This window comes from Phascolarctos cinereus, unplaced genomic scaffold (genome assembly GCF_003287225.1).
Source record: "Phascolarctos cinereus isolate Bilbo 61053 unplaced genomic scaffold, phaCin_HiC Scaffold_2;HRSCAF=192, whole genome shotgun sequence".
Taxonomy (NCBI): domain Eukaryota; kingdom Metazoa; phylum Chordata; class Mammalia; order Diprotodontia; family Phascolarctidae; genus Phascolarctos; species Phascolarctos cinereus.
This window is the reverse complement of record NW_027555625.1, coordinates 212,194,040-212,214,098: the sequence shown is the minus strand read 5'-3', so window position 1 is coordinate 212,214,098 and position 20,059 is coordinate 212,194,040. Positions and strand designations below refer to the sequence as shown.

General features: G+C 37.8%; 1 non-coding gene across 1 annotated transcript; it reads left to right on the top strand.

Moving 5' to 3' along the window:
• The first annotated feature begins 1,386 nt into the window (after positions 1-1,386).
• On the top strand, positions 1,387-1,490 carry LOC144456004 (U6 spliceosomal RNA). The gene has a single exon (XR_013484916.1). It is a non-coding gene; the product is annotated as a U6 spliceosomal RNA (small nuclear RNA).
• The last annotated feature ends 18,569 nt before the right edge of the window (positions 1,491-20,059 follow it).

The window sequence follows — 20,059 nt, the reverse complement described above, 5'->3', positions numbered from 1 at the left end:
CCATGTGTTCCGGAGTAGGCCAGTCCCCTAGTTGTTCAGGTTTGATATTGAAACAACATAAGATAATCACAGGTCAGTTAACCATTAACAAAAAAAAAAAGATTTACTTGCCCATAGCTGAATAAGCATATTCAAAAAAGATAGGCATTGAGGATGCCTAGAATATATTTAGCTAACTGAAACTTCTTTGCCTGAACTATTATTACCCAGAAACCAAGCCTCAGAGTGCTCCCTGGAGCTCTTCCCAGCTGTTTCTTATTCAGGCAATGAGGAAGTAATGACAATAGTCTGAACCTTTAGTCCTCTGAGCCAACCAAGTCTCCAGGTTGGTCTCAATGCTTCTAAAAAAATAGTCTAACTTGCAAGAGGGAATGAGTTAGGATATTGCTCCTGTCACACTTGCATTTCTATATAAGAAATAGAAGGAAACCGGCTATGATAAAGGCTGAAGGGGATTTACCCCTAAATAAATGTAGAACTTGGTGAGTTACTGCAAAATTACCAGGAGGAACTTTAAACACAAAGTAGGTAGAAGAAAGGAGGATTCTCTCTCCGAAGCTTTCTTTAAGGAAAATGGGAAGGATTGGGAATTAAATAAGACGTCAATGAAAATATAATAATCGAGGCTGAAGGTATCTGTCAGCTATGGGTGTTATTAATAGGGAGGCTGGAAAGATAGGCCATGAAGGTTAAATAAAGATAATCAAGTTTACCTTTCTCTTGGAAAACTACAAATACAATATAAAGTACCTGTTGCCAAGGAATTTAGATTCTAGTAGGGACACATAATATGACACTTACCAGGGCATCCAGGGAAGGAATTTTTTTTGGGGGGCTGTCACAAGGATTGTGAGTAGAGCCATAGATAGCAGAGTATCATGCTCTCCCTAGTGGCTATGCTAGTATTGAATTGATTTTATTCCCAGAGCAAGAACAAGAGGTAAAAAGGGATGGAGGAGGAAGTCTTTATAGGGTGGTAAGGAAGATGGCAAGATCTCATGCTGGGTCTGCCCTGGTGTCTTGGTGGATGACTATATGGGATGTGAAGCAATGCAACTTCAAGGTAGAGTCCTAAAGTTGCAAAGTCCTATCCTGGAAAAAACAATGATGAAATATGGACAGAGCCTATGACTTCAAGAAGCTTTCATGGAACAGCTTATAACCAAATAGGAATAGGAACAGCGTAGAAAGATTCAATTAATCAAGGGTGTGTTGGAGCCTCCCTCCCTCCTTCCCTTCCTCTCCTTTTTCCTTCCTTCCTTCATTCTTTCAAAATTTAAGAACAACATGTTAATAATCATAGTGCTTACATTCATATGACACTTTAAGGTTTGCAATGCACTTTATCAATGTTATCTCATGTTATCCTTAGAATAACTTTAGGAGGTGCTTGCTTTGGCAGTACATATACTAAAATTGGAACAATACAGAGATTAGCATGGTCCCTGTGCAAGTATAACATGAAAATTCATGAAGCATTTCATATTAAAAAAAGGGGAGGCATGTATTATTATTATCCTTATTTTACATGTAAGGAAACTGAGGGAGACAGGAATCAAATAACTTGCCTAGGGCCAAACTGCTAGTAAGTGTCTGAAGACATATTTGAATTCAGGTCTTCCTCACTCCAGGTCGAATGCTCTAGTCACTATGCCCTCTAGTTATCTCACTAGACGCTATCATTTCAAATACTCATAATTTTTAAGCTATATGGCAGGAAAAAATTTCAAAATGTTGAGACCTATCAGAGAAGACAGCCTTTCTTGTGAGCCACTGGCATGTAATAACAATGCTTTCAGTGAGCCTGCTAAGGATAAGCTCATATCCTAATACTTTCATTCAACTTCTAAAAATACTTACTTTATATTTCTTATGAATTGGTACATAGGATATTAAAAAAATAATAATAATAGCAAGATAGTGACTTTTAACAGAACTATTTCTATTTTAACTCCATGAAAAGAGATGAGAAGATATTGAAATAATCATGATAATAACAATATAATATGAAGGAATAATAGCAGAGTAACAACTTTTTCCAGGGCCATGTCAATCTGAACTTCCCAAAAAGATGAGAATAAGATTTCTGTTATTACTTTGAATGACAGACAGTTGTGCAGTACTTCAAAGTTTGCAAAATCTTTTAAATACATTAATTCATTTAATACAGAAATCTTGTGAGGAAAATAGGGTTAGAGAAATTAAGTGATTTTCCTAAGGTCAGCCAGTCAACAAACATTTGTCATATATTTTACTATGTTCCAGGCACTGTACTAGGCACTCAGCATATAAAGAAAAACAAAAGCACTATTCCTGCTCTCAAGGAGCTCACATTCTAAAGGGAGGGACAATATGTAAATGACTATGCTATATATACTTACATTAAATGATATCATATTACATTCTGTTATGCTCTATTCTATTGTAGGTAATTATAGGGGAAAGGTACTGGGAGGGGTATGACTAGAAAATACCTCCTATAAAAGCATTTGAGCTGAATCTTGAAGGAAAGAAGTCAGGTAAGCTAAGAGGCAGACATGAAGGAGAAGAACATTCCAGGCATTGCTGAGACCAGTGCAATGACATGGAGACAGAAGATAAGAATTTTGAGTGAGAGAAACAGCATGTACACAAGTATGGCTGGTTTTCTGGGGGATGTTCAGGGGAGTAAAGTACAGTATAAGAAGACTGGAAAGGTAGGAAGGAACCAGTTTGTGAAGGGCTTTATTTGCCAAAAAGAGGATATTATATTTGATCCTGGAGTAAGAAGGGAGGGCTTTTGGGAAATACAGTGACTTCTGTTTAGGGCATGTCAAGTTTGAGATGCCTTGGGAACATATAGATTAAGTTGTCCAACAGGTGATGGGGTGATTTGGTGATGGGGAACTGGAGCTCAGTAGAGTGATGAGATTGCCAAGTAATGTAGTAGAGAGAAAAGAGAAGAAGGCCCAAGAAAGACCCTTAGTAGACACCCAGGATTAATGGGAATGGCTTGGAACTAGCAACAAAAAACTAAGGAATGGTTAGAAAGATAGGATTAAAGTGAGGATAGAAGAGTGGCTTGAAAACCTAGAGAAGAGAGAGTATCCAGGGGAAGTTAGTGATCCATTGTGTCAAAGACTTCAAGAGGTCAAGAAGAATAAGGATCAAGATAAGATATTGGTGATTAGGAGAGCTGTCACAGTTTTGAAGAGAGCAGTTTCAGTTGAATGATAAGGTCAGAAATCAGACTGCAGAGAATTAAGAAGAGAGTGAGAGTAAAGGAGGTGGAAATACCTAATATGGATAGTTTTCTCAGAGGGTTTAGCTGAGAACAGGAGAGATAGAAGGCATATGCTAATGGAGATGGTCAAATAAAGTGTGGTTTTTTTAAGGATGGAAGAAGTCATGGACATGTTTGTTGGAAACAGTGAGATTGGGAGAGATTAAGGATTAAAGAAAGTAAAGATGGTATTGAAGACAATCCAGTAGAGAGGATGAGATCAAGGATGTATGTGGAGGGATGTATGGTAAGGAGAAAGGCTATCCTTTTAATGGTAATAGGAGTAAAGAACAAAAGGGTGACAGAAGATGAATGAGTAGCATGAGAGGACAATGGGAAGGATAAGGTGGGGAGAGCTCTAGAAAAATCCATTGGTCAAGTATGAGGAAAGGTCCTCAGCTTTGAAAATAGGGGAAGAGGGTGCAATGGGAGACTTGAGGAGGGATGAAGAAATATATGGGAATAATAAAAAAAAAAGGAATAGCCACTGTCAAATGAGATAATGAACTGATTAGGGAGGTGTAAAAGAATTGTCTTGCTATAGTGAGTACCCAGGTGAGATTATGTCACATAAATTTGACATGGCTCCAATATAAGCATAGTTTCATGATTTTCTTCAGCTCCATTCAGCAGGACATGAATAGGAGTAAAGGAAGCAGTTGGTGGGAGGAATACAGACTTGGGGTTTAGCAAAGTGTGATCGGCAATAGGACAAGGGAACAAGGGACTCAGGAAACGAGGATAGTGTAGAGTTGGAAGGGTTCACTTAGGGATCAAGACAAGGAAGAAAGGAGATTACAGTATAGTCAGTATGAAGGTGATAGCGTGGGAAAAGACTCGGGGGGAAGGAAGTGGGGATCACAGTGAGGACAAAGAACAAGGTTAGAGTTTGTAAGGCATAGAAAAGATTATGATCAGGTACAGGAACTTTGGGGTTGTGGGTGATGGTGACATTAAATGTCTGACCATCTCTTCGTATAGCTCAGATGGAGTGGAAAATTAGGTTAATCAGGATTGAGCGGATTGAGAAACAGAAGTTAGATTATTTGAGGGAGCATTAATATGAATGTAAATATGAATGTTTTAGTTTACTAGGCACTGAACTCAATGAGAAAGGAAGGAGAGTATCCTGGGGAGTCCGTTGTTAAGAGCTACCAGAATCTTGATTCAGTAATAAATTTGGATCAAATAGTAAGTGTCTGAGACAGGATCTGATACTAGGTCTTAGTACTGGTCCCTTATGTTGTGTTGCTTTTTTTTCTTTTTTTGGACAGAGAAAAATATTAAGGAGTATTTTATAATAAATACAAAAGAAAGTAGCATTAATCAAATCTAATCTTATACTGAAGGAGACACATCTGTGTCAGAGATATGTTTTTCTGCTAGAAGACTGATAAAGAAATCAGTCTAGTATGTTATAATAAGTCATACCTCTAGGGCTAATGAGAGTTGGGGAAATTTAGTTTGACTTTATCCCTAGAGTCCCAGACAACTCTTTTAGTAGAAATACAGAGTGCTAACTTAAAATATGGCTTATATTTTATTAGCAAAGCTGAATCATCAGTTCTAACCCGCTTTAAATCCCTGGCACAGGGGCCATATCTTTGCAACCATGACTGAATTGGTTGTGACTGAAAGGTTCAGTCAGTCGCATTTGCTGTGGTTCATTAAGACAACCCCATGAGAGGTAGATTGATACATCTGGATTCCCACAGCTCACTAATCTTTCAACCTGATTCTGACGCAGCAGTGCATACTAGTCACAGAGCCATTGGCTGGCCTATTTACAAGCAGCCTGCCTTTAAAAAAAAAAAAAGCAAAAACCCAACCCCCCACCAGAGATTTCACTAAATTGAGCTACCTCACACAGAGATTCCACTGAAAAAAGTCTAAGACCTCTTTATGAGCAGGATCAAGTGGCCTCTAGATAATAAGAATTTGACTGAGGACTGTGGATTGACCTGCATGCTTTAAAATATATGCCTCAGAGTTATGGGGGAAGGGAGTGGTTGTGGCCTATTTCCCCAGAGAAATGTTGTCCAGTGACGAGGCATTATGGGAATTTTGGAGCCCATTCTGCAGAAATAACAAAACTCAGCATTGCAAACATGCAATAGTCAGTGTTTTGCTTTATGTTTGATAAAATGTTTCCTCCAGTAAAAAAAAAAGCTTTATTTAAGGCTCTTGTTTTTACATTATAATCATTTAGAGGTATTACTCACCACCCCCACCCCCATCCCATGATGCTTCCCTTGAAAAAGGAAGACAGAGTGGGCAGAAAAAACCTTGAGCATGAAAGAAATCAGGCTCACTGCTTTCAAAATTACAGGACATAGATTGACTGAATTTGAGAACTGGAAGGAACCTCAGAAGCGTGTTGTCCAGCCCCTTTGTGAAAAGAACCCTCACTATAACATATTGGATAAGCGGTCATGCAATAGAACCTGAGGTCAGTTCCTTCCTCTGCTGTCTAGGATTCCTTTCAACTCTGAATCTATGATACTCCAATCCTAAGTGACAGCACCTAGCAACATATTCAAACATTCTGTACCAGAAGTCCTCCACCTCTGGCAGAAGGTACTTGCCATCCATAAATTCCTAGAAGATATGATAGCATTTGGATGGAGCCTCTTTCTAGAGATGCAATAACCCCAAAGGGATAGTAAATCTTTGTTATTCAAGTGTTCTTGTCATATGAGAAGTAAACACATGACAGGCTTAAATTTTTATCTAAATGTTTTCAGGCACATATTAATTTAAACAAAGACTAAATTTAGTTTAATACAATGTTCTATGTGAATCATTTCATATGGATATGCATATGTGTGCATACATGTATGTATGCATATATTTATATATACATACACACATACATACACTTACATACATGCATGCATAAAACAAGTACTTGGCCTATAACAACAGCATTTATTTGCAAGCTACAACTCTTGATACAGATAAAAATGCTTAAGTCCAGCCTGAGCTAAAGGAATTTGAAAACTGCCAACTTTACTGCATTTTCTTCTCCCTCCATTTCTGAATCATTTTCCTAGTGCCAGACCCTCTGACACTTCTCCCCAGCTTTCCCTTCATGTTTTATAGTTTAGTTTCAGTTCTCATGAGCCCCTGGTGCCAACACTAGCCCTGTTAGGTGAAGGAAGTACTGGGACAAGTGAGTTGACCTAGAATGAGAATGATGAATGCACCCAGAAGCTGGGTTGATCCTTTTTATTTTCATCTCACTGCCTCTCAAAGATTGGAGTTAACAGAGAATGAACCCGGATCTGGTCCTACCAGCTGGCGAGGCATCCCTGAATAATGGAAGATTATCAGCACCCTGACCTTTTTCAGAGAGCTTTTTTATCTATGTTCATTTCTGTGTTGTGCCAATTAGGACTGGTAGAGTGCTTTTCTTTGTATGAGGACTCTGGATTATGGCGCAGCTATTCAGGCAGATTTAGCAAGACAATCTCAAATACCAGGCAAGTCACATTAGCTTTTAGTAACTGGGTATGATTATAAGAGCTCCAACTTCCTGATTCCTTAATACATATGAGTAGCTATATGACTGAAGTGATTATTTGGTGATGGCTTAATGCTCCAATGGTGTTGTGCACTAAACATCTCCTAGAGAAGGCTGAAAAAATACAGAGAAGCAGGTTTAAAGAAAATTCATTCTTTAATGCCTTATTCTTTCAGTTATAGTGACACTAGACCATTTCAAAGGGAAACACTGTGACACAGTTTTCTATAGAACAAAATTGGGTTTGGAGCATATTTGTCTTTTACCCCATTCATGTGGGTTTAGTTAGTCCAATATCCAAAGGGCCTCACTATAAAGCAGCCTCAGATTATCTGAGCCCCTCAAAACAGTGGAATAGTGAATTTCTGGTATATAGACATAACTCTCTAATAAGACATTTACCAGGATCATGGGATCATAGACTCAGAGGTGGAAAGGACATTAGAGGTCTTCTAGTCCAGTGGTGTTAACCTCAAATAGAAATGGGGCCATTTAACTGTATATAGGGATCACTGTGGGCAGCATATTCACTTAGAAAACCATATGTTAACGTTACCTCTGTTCTATTCTGATTTTATTTATTTTGCTAAATGTTTCCCAATTACATTTTAAACTGGTTTGGGCTACACTCAAGAGCTGTCAAGCTCGGTGTTTTGTACCTCCTTTCTAGACCAACTCCCTCATTTGACGGATGAGGGAACTGAGGCCTATAGAGATTAAGTGACTAGCTCAGATAACCACAGGTAGTGAGTGGAAGGAGGAATTTTAAATTCAAATCCTCTGACTCTGAATTTGATGGTTTTTCTGCTCCATCATGCTGCATCCCTAGAGTCAGTCATAGAGTTTTAGAAGAGAAGAAGTTAAATAACCAAAAGGGAGAACAGGCATTCCAAGAAAGCATATGGCAGAAGCAAAGTCATGGAGTCAGGTATCCACATGAGGTATTATGCTAGGAAATAGTAGAAATCACACAACATGGTTTGTGGAATAATTAGCTTACACCAGTTAAGTTTACAGTGAAGAGTCAGTGTAGGGGAAGATTCAGGGTGAGGTTGAATAGGAAGTAGGTAGCTACCATCTCCAAAGGATCTTGAATGCCAGGCTAAAAATAAGGAAACAACCCTTCACCCCCATATTTTGGCCTTTATTCTGGGGGTATAGAGGACTTATTTAAAATCTTTTGAGCAAGTAAGTAATCTATACAAAATAATATCTTGGGAATACTAATCTATCAGCAATATGTAGGATGAATTATAGGGTGAAGAGACAGAAAGCAGGGAGACCAGTAAAGAGTCTATTTGTAACAATACAAATGTGAGCTGATGATTAGTGAGAACAGAAAGGAAGGGATGGATATGAAAGTAATTATAAAAGAAGAGTTCATAGGAAGGCAGACTTCATGTAAGGAGAAAGGAAAAGGAAGGTCTATTGACAGAATAAAGACTCTAGGGAGAACCTTTTCAATGTTTAGGATTAAGGTTCAGGTAATAGTGAAATATTAGAGTGAAAATTCCCCCCAAATTGCTATGAATGCAAAACTGAAATTCAGGAGAGGAGTTAGGACATACTCAATTTTTGAAAGCCTCTAGCAAAAGCTCAAAGGAAACTTAAGAGTGGATTAAGTCAGAGATCATCCTCTTCTGAATTCTTGAAACACAATGTGCACTTGAAACAGCATAGATTACCTTGTATCACACACACACACACACACACACACACACATGCACACACATGTGGTATACGTGTATATGTGATACATGTATCTATAGATAGATAGATAGATAAATAGATAGATAGATAGATAGATAGATAGATAGATAGATAGATAGATAGATAGATAAGCATCTGAATAGAGATAGGAAAAGGGATCTGGTCTATGATTTCATTGGTATAGGGAATTCCTGGGTGAGGAAATGCCCTCTACCAATGCGGGTCAGCACCTTCTCTGTAACTTATAGACTTGAGAGTTGCCCAAAGCATTGAAAATTTAAGTGACTTGCTCAGAATTACACAGCAAGTATATTTTAGAGGCATAGGTCTTCTTGGTTTTGAGAACATTTCTCTCACCACTACTCCATACTGCCTACATACATATACACATGTGTGTAGATAACTAATACATATATGTATAAACAAACATGAGGCATGAGGTAAACATGAAATATAGAACTATGATTTGGAAGAGAACTTAGAGACATAAAGATATAACTATTAATATTTGAAATGAATTGCCAAAAGATCTAAAGTATGTCCCCTAGTACGTTGGGTAGAAAAGGGAGGGATCAATCAGTTGGAGGAGGGGAGAGTTTCAGGGAAGATGTGGTACTTCAGTTGGATCTTGAGGAAGGGAGAGGCTTTCAAAATGTTAGCTGGTGGATATGGAATATATACACACAGATATACACACACGTCCACACCCACATCCCATATATGTGTATAACTATGTATATACATACATGCATACATATATGACATATATGTATGGTTTTACATACATATAATCACACACATATCTAAATATATTTACAGATACATATGTTTCAGATATAGAAGTGTTTTGTACATATATAAAATATCCTGTCTTTCAAACTAGGTCTTACTGTTTGTTTTAAGGATGTTTTAATGTCAGAGAATTCTGAGGTAGTCCAGACATCCTTCTACTTTTGAATGGTCAGGTGTAGAAAAATTCTACTAACTTCCACTTTCTCTATGAGAGCAAAGTAAGTCCAGCAGTACACAATCCCTGCTCTTATGGTTTAGTTTGGAATAAGGAAAATTAAAATTTATATACATACATTATGTACATATGAAACAAATAAATATTCATATGATACATTAATCCCCTGTCTTTATATGTGATACATATTTAATCTCCTACATTTGTATATATTTATACATATGTGTGTATATATATATGTGTGTGTGTGTGTGTATATATATATATGTATATATATATGTATATATATATTATATATACATATATATATATACACACATGCATATATATGTATTTGCCTGTGCATCTATCTATACACACACACACACACACACACACACACACACACACACACACACACACACCTCCTTTCTTCCAACTCAACCATAAGAACAGTGATTATGTACTGCTGGACTGATGTTGTTGTCATAGAGACATTGGAAGTGAGTGTGACTTATCTACATCTAGTATTTCATTCAAAAGTGGAAATACTCTGATATGAACACCTGTAGGGGCACTCAGATCCTCAGTTATGCCACATAGTGACAAATTGCTTGCTTTATTTTGGACATTTTTCTTATGTCTTATGGTGATGTCTACTCTGGTTATTAATTTTGATCACTGATGGGATGTCCATAAGGAGACATTTGGCAGTTGGTGGTGATAGCTAGCTCCTTTTCCACAGGGGATGTTTCCTTGGTTTATGGTTATTGGGGTTGACCTGGGGTGGATGGGGGAGTATTTCTACTTTCTGGACTCTTGGCCTTGTCTCTTGGGGGAAGCTGATCAGTACTTGTTGCTGCTGGTGGGGCATATAGGGTAGTAGTCATTTTTAGGCCACCATCCATGCCTGGAATCTTGTTTTTTCCCCTATTACTTCTGCATATACCTCCTGACATGTTAAAGATCCCTCCTTTCCCTCCTCCACCTGATTGATCCATCCCTTCTCTAACATACTAAAAGACTTGCTTTAGATCTTTTGGCAACCTGTTTCAAATCTTTAAATCTCTCTCTCTCTCTCTCTCTCTCTCTCTCTCTCTCTCTTCTCTCTCTCTCTCTCTCTCTCTCCCCTCCCTCCCTCTCTCTCTCTTTCTTTATATCCCTATTTTTTCTTCTAAATTATAGAATTATATGTCCAACCACCTGCCACCAATAGGTGGCCAATAGAGAGCCTGGATTAAGTATCAAAGTATACTAAAGGAGAGGCAGAAGGCAGTCTGTATCAGGCAAGTCAAACTACCTTTGACTACCTATCTTCACTATCATCTTCCTTCAGACCTGGGAATAGCCCAGAACCTTGAACTCAAGAGCTTGGGAAACAGTAATACTTCCAAAACAAAACCTGTGGCCATCTTCTGGGGGATGGAAACCTATATGCAGACTAGCAAGTACTCCTGCAGGTATTACAACCATAGTTTTTAAAGACCTAGAAAAGAAAGCTCTCTCCACCAAAGTCCTTGAAACAGTCAAATGGTTTTATAGCAGAAACTGGTGGGACTTTATCAATGGAAATGACATCAATGAAGACGCATTACCAACTCTTTTGGCTGCACCTTATGGACCTTGAGACTTTTTCATTATAAATGTCAAGCTGAAATTTTCCCTGTATGTCACCTCTCCCATGAGAATGTGAGCTCTTTTGGAAAAAGGACTATCTTTCTTTTCTATTTATATCCCCAACACTTAACATAGTATTTTTAACTAGTGATTAATAAATGTTTTTCATTCATTCATATGGCTACCTTGGGGCAGAAGCACATAGGAATTGCCTGTGCTGTCACCCATGTGGTATTAGTGGGTTATCTCTCAGACTATCCAAGCACCATAAAAATAAAGAGCATTTCCTGGGATGCACAAGCCCTGCTTAAAACCCCAAATTTGAGCCAAGATGGAAGAGTAAAAGCAGTGACTTGCTTGAGTACTCCCCAAACCCCTCCAAATACCTATAAAAATAGTGCTAAACAAATTCTATAGCAGCAGAACCCACAAAAAGACAGAGAGAAACAAATTTCCAGCCCAAGGCAACCTGGATGGTTGATCAGAAAGGTATATCATGCCAAGTGGGGAGAGGGACTCAGTTTGGCATGGATGTGCAGCCAAAACAGGCCTCAGAGGACTGAATCACAGACAGCCGTGGTGGTTTACGGACTTCTCAACCCACAAACACTAAAGACAACTTAGAAGATCAGTGGGAAAAGTCTGTGACTGCCCTGAGAGAGAGGAATGCAGTGAGAGAGAGAAACATGGTCCCAGTTGTCCCCAAGAATGGCCCCAGGGCAGTGGCTGCCTCTGGAACTTCCAGCCCACAGACTGAGAGGGAATCAAGTGGCTCATGAGAGGGAGATTGCAGGGATCTCTTTGCTGGTGCAAGATTCTCTTGCTTTTGCTTGTGCTTCAATCTGGGTCACAGTTCTGGGTGGCAGTCCTGGGGCAAGGAGCCCTGGCGTAGTGGAGCTTGTAGTGTCAGTAAAGAGAGAATCCTTCTCACAGTTCCAATGCAGAAAAGAGTGCTTATAGTCACTCATAGACCAGAGCACAGGCCAAGAAAGGAGTGAAAACCTCACCCTTGATCATAGCACCTTGAAAGAACTGAAAATTTACAGGTCCCTAGAAGTATCTCTGAAAACAGCTGCACAAAAAAAGCTTGAGACAGTACATTTTCTACACTGGAAACAGACCCCTACCTTAACAAAGAGTTTATAACTCAAGTGATTGGCTGGGATCATGAGCAAGCAGCACAAAAAAAGTCAGACCATAGCATCTTACTTTGGTGACAAAGAAGATCAAAACGTACAACCAGAAGAAGACAACAAAGTCAAAGCTCCTATATCCAAAGCCTCCAAGAAAAATATGAATTGGTCCCAGGCCATGGAAGAGCTCAAAAAGGATTTTGAAAAGCAAGTAAGGGAAGTAGAGGAAAAACTGAGTGATGCAAGAAAATCATGAAAAACAAGTCAACAGCTTGCTAAAGGAGACCCAAAATGTTACTGAGAAAAGTAACACCATAAAAAATAGCCTAACCCAAATGGCAAAAGAGATCCAAAAAGCCAATGAGGAGAAGAATGCCCTAAAAAGCAAAATTGGCCAAATGGAGAAGGAAGTCCAAAAGCTTAATGAAGAAAATACTTCCTTAAAAATTAGAATGGAGGAATTGGAAGCTAGTGACTTTATGAGAAATCAAGACACTGTAAAACAAATCCAAAAGAATGAAAAAAATAGAAGAGAATGTAAAATATCTCACTGGAAAAACAACTGGCATGGAAAATAGATACAGGAGAGAGAATTAAAAAATTATTGGACTATCTGAAAGCCATGATCAAAAAAAGAGCCTAGATATCATCTTTCAAGAAATTATCAAGGAAAACTACCCAGATATTTTAGAACCACAGGACAAAATAGAAATGGAAAGAATCCACCTATCACCTCCTGAAAGAGATCCCTAAAGGAAAACCCCTTGGAATACTGTAGCCAAATTCCAGAGCTCCCAGGTCAAGGAGAAAATATTGCAAGCAACCAGAAAGAAATAATTCAAGTATGGTGGAAACACAATTAGGATAACACAAGATTTAGCAGCTTCTACATTAAAGGACCGGAGGGCGTAGAATATAATATTCCAGAGGGCAAAGGAGATAGGATTACAACCAAAAATCATCTACCCAGAAAAACCGAGTATAATAGGGAACTGTTAAGCATTCTTGATGAAAAGACTAGAGTTGAATAAAAAATTTGACTTTCAAATACAAGACTCAAGTGAAACATGAAGAGATAAACATGAAAGAGAAATGATAAGAGACTTATTAAGGTTGAACGGCTTACATTCCTGCATGGAAAGATGATATTCATAACTTATGAGACCTTTGTCAGTATTAGGGTAGTGGGAGGGGAAAAATTATATGTATGTATGTATGTATGTATGTATAGATAGATAGATAGAGGGCACAGGGTGAGTTGAAGATGAAGAGATGATATCTGGAAAACAAAATTAAGGTTTGAGAGAGGATTATAATGGGAGGAGAAAGGGAGAGGTAGAATGGGGTAAATTATCTCACATAAAACAGCAGAAAAGGCTTTACAGTGAAGGAGAAATGGGGAAAGGTGAGAGGGAATGAGTGAATCTCATTCTCATAGGATTTGACTTAAGGAGGGAATAGAATATACACTCAATTGGGTATGGAAATCTATCTTACTGAACATGAAAATAGGAGGGGAAGGGAACAAGAGAGCAGGGGGATGATAGAGGGGAGGGCAGATTGAGGGAGAGGTCAGTCAGAAGCAAATACTTCTGAGGAGGGACAGGGTCAAAAGACAGAATAGAATAAATGTGGGGTGGGATAGGGTGAAGGGAAATATACTTAATTTTTCACAACTTGAATACTATGGAAGTATTTTGCATGACTACACCTGTATAACCTGTATCAAGTTACTTGCCTTTTCAATGAGGGTGGGTGGGGAGAGAGAAAGGAAGAAAATTTGTAACCCCAAGTTTTAAAAACACATGTTAAAAAAATTGTTTTCACATGTAATTGGAAAATAAGAAATACAGCAAATGGAATATAGAAATCTATCCTGCCCTACAAGAAAATAGAAGTGGAAGGGGATAAGAGAAGGGGGGAGAGATAGAAGGGAAGACAGATTAGGGGAAGGGGTATACAGAATTCTTGCCGTCTTGAGGTGGGGGGAGGGATGAGATGGGGAGAAAATTTGGAACTCAAAATCTTGTGGAAGTAAACGTTGAAAACTAAAAATAAATAAATTAAAAAAAAAACAAATCTGAGAATTCAGAGAGGCCTCCTAGTGAGAGAAGAGGAAGTCCAGCAGCAGGACTTTGCTCCTGTTACATTGAGTTATTTGGACATCACCTGTGTTATGGGAAGAGGATTGACTGTCTATCATCCTCAATATTGTTTTCCTTCATGGGAAGTCCATGTTGTATGAAGAGTTCTATGAGGCTGGAGGCCTGTGAAGTTACCTGTGGATGAATGTGGAAAATATTGCCTATCTAGCTACTCAAAGTAATTGTTATTTTTTTTTCTCTCAAAGTTGAATATAAATCAGAATGTGTCACTATAAGTCTTGGCCACCATAGAGGCACTGAGAAGTGTGTGTGTGTGTGTGTGTGTGTGTGTGTGTGTGTGTGTGTGTGTGTGTGTGACTGTGAGTATGTATGTGTATGTGTGGTAGGAAAGACTCAACAGAGTTCATAGATGTATTTTTTATATGGTTTTTACATTTTTTGTAGGGTGATGAATTGAAGAGTAACCTATACCTCACATTCATATTCATATTCATGTGCTCACATATAAATATACATATATACACACATATACATATACACATATACATACACATACATGTATACTTATATATACATACACATATATGTGTATACACACACACACGCACACACACACACACACACACACACACATTGTTGTTGTTTGGCAAGACAAAGGTCAAGATGAATGACAATGGCCCAAGATGTAGTGGATGCCTCAGCTTTTCTAAATTAATGTCTTTCTCAGGTCTCAGTTTGTCTGAGCCCATGCTCATTCAATGAAACTCTCACAAAAATATATACACAATGTGTGTGTATTTAGTATGTGTGTTAATATACACATATACATTGTTACTTTGGGTATTTGCCTGGAAAATATGGATCCTTTTACTCATCTCTGGATATAAACTCTACTCTGAGATTTCTTAGGTGCAAATCTGGATTGGGCCAAAAATGAGCTTAAAGAGAGGTGATTATTTGTGGCCACCTCCAAAACTGAATGAAGTTTGTATAAGCCCAGAGCTTGGGGTGTGGAGCCACATGTTTCGAAAATAACTAATTAAACTGATTTTTCCCTAATTAAGTTGACTGCTTTGAGGATTGAATTGACCAATTAATGTCAAGAAGACACAACCTGCTTCTAAAACTGTTAATAAGAAAGTGATTATATTCAGCAAAACAAATTATTATTTTGGAGGACAAGAAAAAAAGGACTTGAATTATTCCATTTGTAACAGGCTAGCTTCAAAATACTGTTTGTTTGGTTGTCATTTTATTCCTATTAACCAGTTTTCTGTAGACACAAACTTTGCATGAGTGAAGATACAAGATTAGACTGCCAAGAGAGGCTAAGGAATATCCTTTCCTGGATATTAAAAATAGACTGGCCTGTCATCCACCTAGGCTAGTTAAATTCAGTTTTACCTTAAGGCAGAGGCACATATATTCAGTGGCCCCAAGAACCCATCCAAGCTCTGGATTCACATAGACATGTTTTTTTTTTTTTAATGACATATTCTCTATTATAGACTGTAAGCCGGAATAAGTATAATACTATTTGTTGCTGATGTTTTAAAACCCCGTGCATGTGTTGAGAAGCTAATATACAATAGGAACCAACAGTAATTAATCAATATAATTTCGAAACAATTCAAAGAAGGTTAGACTTGTTATCTTCCACTTACAGTGGAAATTAAGGTCAAGGGAGAAGAAGCAACCTGTCAGCTGTGAGCTGAAAGGTTAGCTAGTGGCAAGGACATGACCAGAATTTCCATGTGAATTTTCATGTTGTAGCCTTGTTTTAGAACTACTGACAATGGCAAGGTAGGGATTTTTCTCATGCTTATAAATGTTGTACTCCATTCTCCTACCCTCCCTTCTGCTTTCTGTCTATTCAAATTTCTACCCATCTTTCAAGGCCTGATTCAAAACAATCTACTCCATAAATCCTTCCTCAGCAATACATAAAGTCATCTCTTACTGGATGCATCCTGAAATGATCTGTCCCCCTCCCTCACTACTCATTTGGTTAAATTCATATACATATACATATACATATAATTTTGAGATATCTGCTAAGATATTGTTTTCAGCTATTAGATCAACTTTTTTTTTCATTTTTTTTCACATGCCCACCACATCTTTACTTGGAGATTATAATTCATTTCTACAAACATTTATTAAAATTTTGCTTCTGATATAAAGATAGATAAGACAAAGACTCTTCTTTGAAGGTGCTTAAATTTTAATGGGAAGGGCCAGATATATATGTAAATAAAGAAAATAGTAGAGCAAATATGACAAAAGCAAAGAAAATATCCAAAGTGATAACAGAAACTAATTCAATCAAAAAATATTTAGTAAGTACCTACTTTGTGTGAGATGCTATGCTAGGCACTGGGGATACCTTGAAAAAAATGAAAAAAAAAAGCCCACCCACAAGGAGCTTATATTCTATTGGGCTAGGGGATAGTTTGAGGAAGAAGAGATCATTTTCAACTGGGTGTGGGGGAGGTCATCATAGAAGGTTCCAGTGAAGTGCTAGCAACTAAGTTGGACCTTCAAGGAACTGAAGAACTCTGAAAGGGAAAGAAGGAAGCAGTGAGGAGAAGTGGTTCATTCCAGGTGGCAGAGGAGGTGACCTAAATTAAGGCAGGGATATGTGAGAGGGGAAAGTCTCCCTCATAAATGTCTCTTATTGCTGTGGGCAGTAGAGTGGCTTACACAGAGTAGGGGCTAAAATAAATGTTTTCTAACCTAACTTCCTCATACACTATGATAATAGAGGAATTCTATTACCTCCAGAAAATTTTGTAGATTTCAGTTAATGTGTTGGAAGTCCAATTGAATTGAAGTAATTTTAGTAAATCATACTCAAAGGAAGTAGCTGCTATTATAATACAATACCGGGACAAATGTACCTTCCATGATCTCTGTAATTTTGGAATATAATTCATTTACAATATTTGTCTCATATTGTTTCAATGCTTTTTAACTAAGCTGTGCTTGAAAAGGACCTTCCCATCAATGCACATGGATGACTTTCTTAATGTTATTACAGCTTTATTATAAAAGAACTTCCCATTTGTTTGCAGTTAAAGTAAAACAATAATGCTTCTTTCTTATACTGAGGGTTTTCAATCCCAATAATAAGTTCTTCAAAAAACTTAAGATGCTTTCTTGTAAATATCAAGACCTGTGTCCTATTATATTCTAAAATACCACCCTGGTTTGTTTATTCTTGTTTTTGGCTAGAAAATTATTTTAAAAAAATAGGAGTTCATCAAGCCTGCCATCTTTAAAACCACAGTGTTACTTCTCAGAAAATTTGTTAATCCAGACAAACAATAATTGGTTTAGGTTACAATAATGAAAACATTTATATATCATTTTAAAGTGACTGACACTCAAGTTATCCAAATACAGTTATAACTGTATTGATTTCAGGATGATGAATTTCTGGCTAAAGGAATTCTTCAACACTACCTAATCCACTTTGAAGAAGTTTTGCGCTATGTTAGTAGAGGGGACGATAGAGATGGAGACTGAACCTGTGACTTCATATACTAATGAAATCCTCCCAGGTAAGGAAATTTCCTCTACTAATACAGAGTAGAAAACTTCTCTGCGACTTATGGTTTAAAGAACTGTCTAAAGCACCCCTAGGTTAAGTGACTTGCCCAGGGTCACACAGCCAATATGCATCAGAGGTGGGATTTGAATCCCAGTTTTCCTGGCTTTGAGGACAGCTCTCCCCCTATTAGAAATAGCCATACTATTTGAATCATGAACCCTTGAAGTAAATATTTAAGGTCTTTGAAGTCCTTATAGTAACAACTCTATGATATGGGTTATAAAAGTATTATTACCTCCACAAGAAAACTGAGTTTCAGAGAAGTTAAGTGACTAGCCCAAACCCAAGCAACTAATCCATAACAGTTCTGGGATTCTGGGATTCAAATACAAATGATTTTTATAATTTGTTCTTGAATCATTGGAGAATGGATCATAGTCTTAGCAAGGGTGAGGAAACTGTGGCCTTGAGGTCACATGTGGCCTTCTAGGTCCTTGGGTTTGGCCTTTTGACTGAGTCTAAGTTTTATTTTATTTTATTTTTTAAATTTTTTTGAGTCCAAGTTCTAAAGAACAAATCCTTTTATTAAGGGGATTTGTTCTATGAAGTTTGGATTCAGTCAAAGGGACACACTTGAGGACCTAGAGGACCACATGTGGCCTTGAGGTCACAGGTTCCCTACCCTGTGACCTAAAGCCAAAGGGACCTCAGGAAGAATCTAGTCCAACACTGTAATTTTATATATGAAGAAACAAGGCCAAAAAAGCAGTGACTTGCTCAAAAGTTACACAAGTAGTAAATGACAAAGGCAGGATTTAAATCCAAATCCTCAGACTCCAGAGTCAATGCTCTTTTGGTATGCCACACATTCCTTCTGATTCCATGTCTCACATTATTTCTATTATTTTATGCTGCCCCTTAGATTGTTTTCATGAAAACGCCGGAGTAAAAGCAATGACTCTCAAGGACAAAAAATAAACTTTCTTACCGATAACCAAAATACCAGCCCTTTTACTTTTCCCCTTTCATGCAATTTTTGTATCCCATTTTGGACTGTGAAGGTCACTAGATTATCTTCTATATGGAATGCAAATTATAATTATATCATTCCAAATGAAGTAATTTGTCCCTGCCCTATAGCAAATATACAGGGTAGAGGCAGGTGGTACGATGGATAGAGTTCTGCTCTTGGAAATAAAAAGATATGAGTTTGGGGTGGGGAGGGCAGCTAGGTGGCACAGTGGATAGAATACCAGCCCTGGAGTTATGAGAACCTGAGTTCAAATCTGGCCTCAGACACTTGTTAGCTGTGTGACCCTGGGCAAGTCACTTAATCCCAATTGTCTAAAAAAAAATAAAAAAGACCTGATTTTGAATCCTGCCTTAGACAAGTGTGAGCAGTTTAATTCTGGGCAAGTCATTTCACATTCCTCAGCACCAGTTTCCTTATAAGGAATATAGAGGTAATATTGCTTCATAATAACACCTCATGGGGTGGTTGTGAAGATCAAATGAGATAGCATATGTAAACTGCTTTGTAAACCTTAAAGCACTATATGAACACTAGTTGTTATTATTACTGTCAGTTCTTGGTGAGAATTTTATATGAATGCTGAGCCTGAGGACTGGAAGTTAAGATCAGTAAATAGATTCTGAAGATTCTAGGCTTTACCTGTACTGGACATCCAAATCCAATCTGATGAAATAAGATGAGGGCCATCCAATGTTCCAATTTGTGTGATGAAACCAAAAGAAATAAATTAGGAAAACAGAACAGTCATTTGTAGACAAAAACAAAACAAAACAAAACATAAACTTTTAAAGACTTAAAACAGTTTCCAAACATCCAAGCAGATTTTAAAAGTTAATCAGCAATAATCAGGAAATGAATCTTTAGCAATACAAAACAAACCAATATGCTTTGAAATGTCCATTTTATGAAAAAAAGGCCAGGGTTAAATCATATTCTATCTCCCTCTGATTTATGGACAGTTCAGGCAGAAGCTAACAGTAGAAACTCATACAGATAACAGTGGGTAATAGAGAAGGAGCTGGCCACATGTAAAGAGATCAGTAAATTAGTCACTCCAAAGGTGAGAGAGCCATAACAAAATGCCACAGGGGACACTGAAGGAAGAGGGAAGGCTTCTTTCTCTCTCAATCAGCATGGGCTCCAGCAAGGGTGACATAAAACAGTAGATGTAGACAAC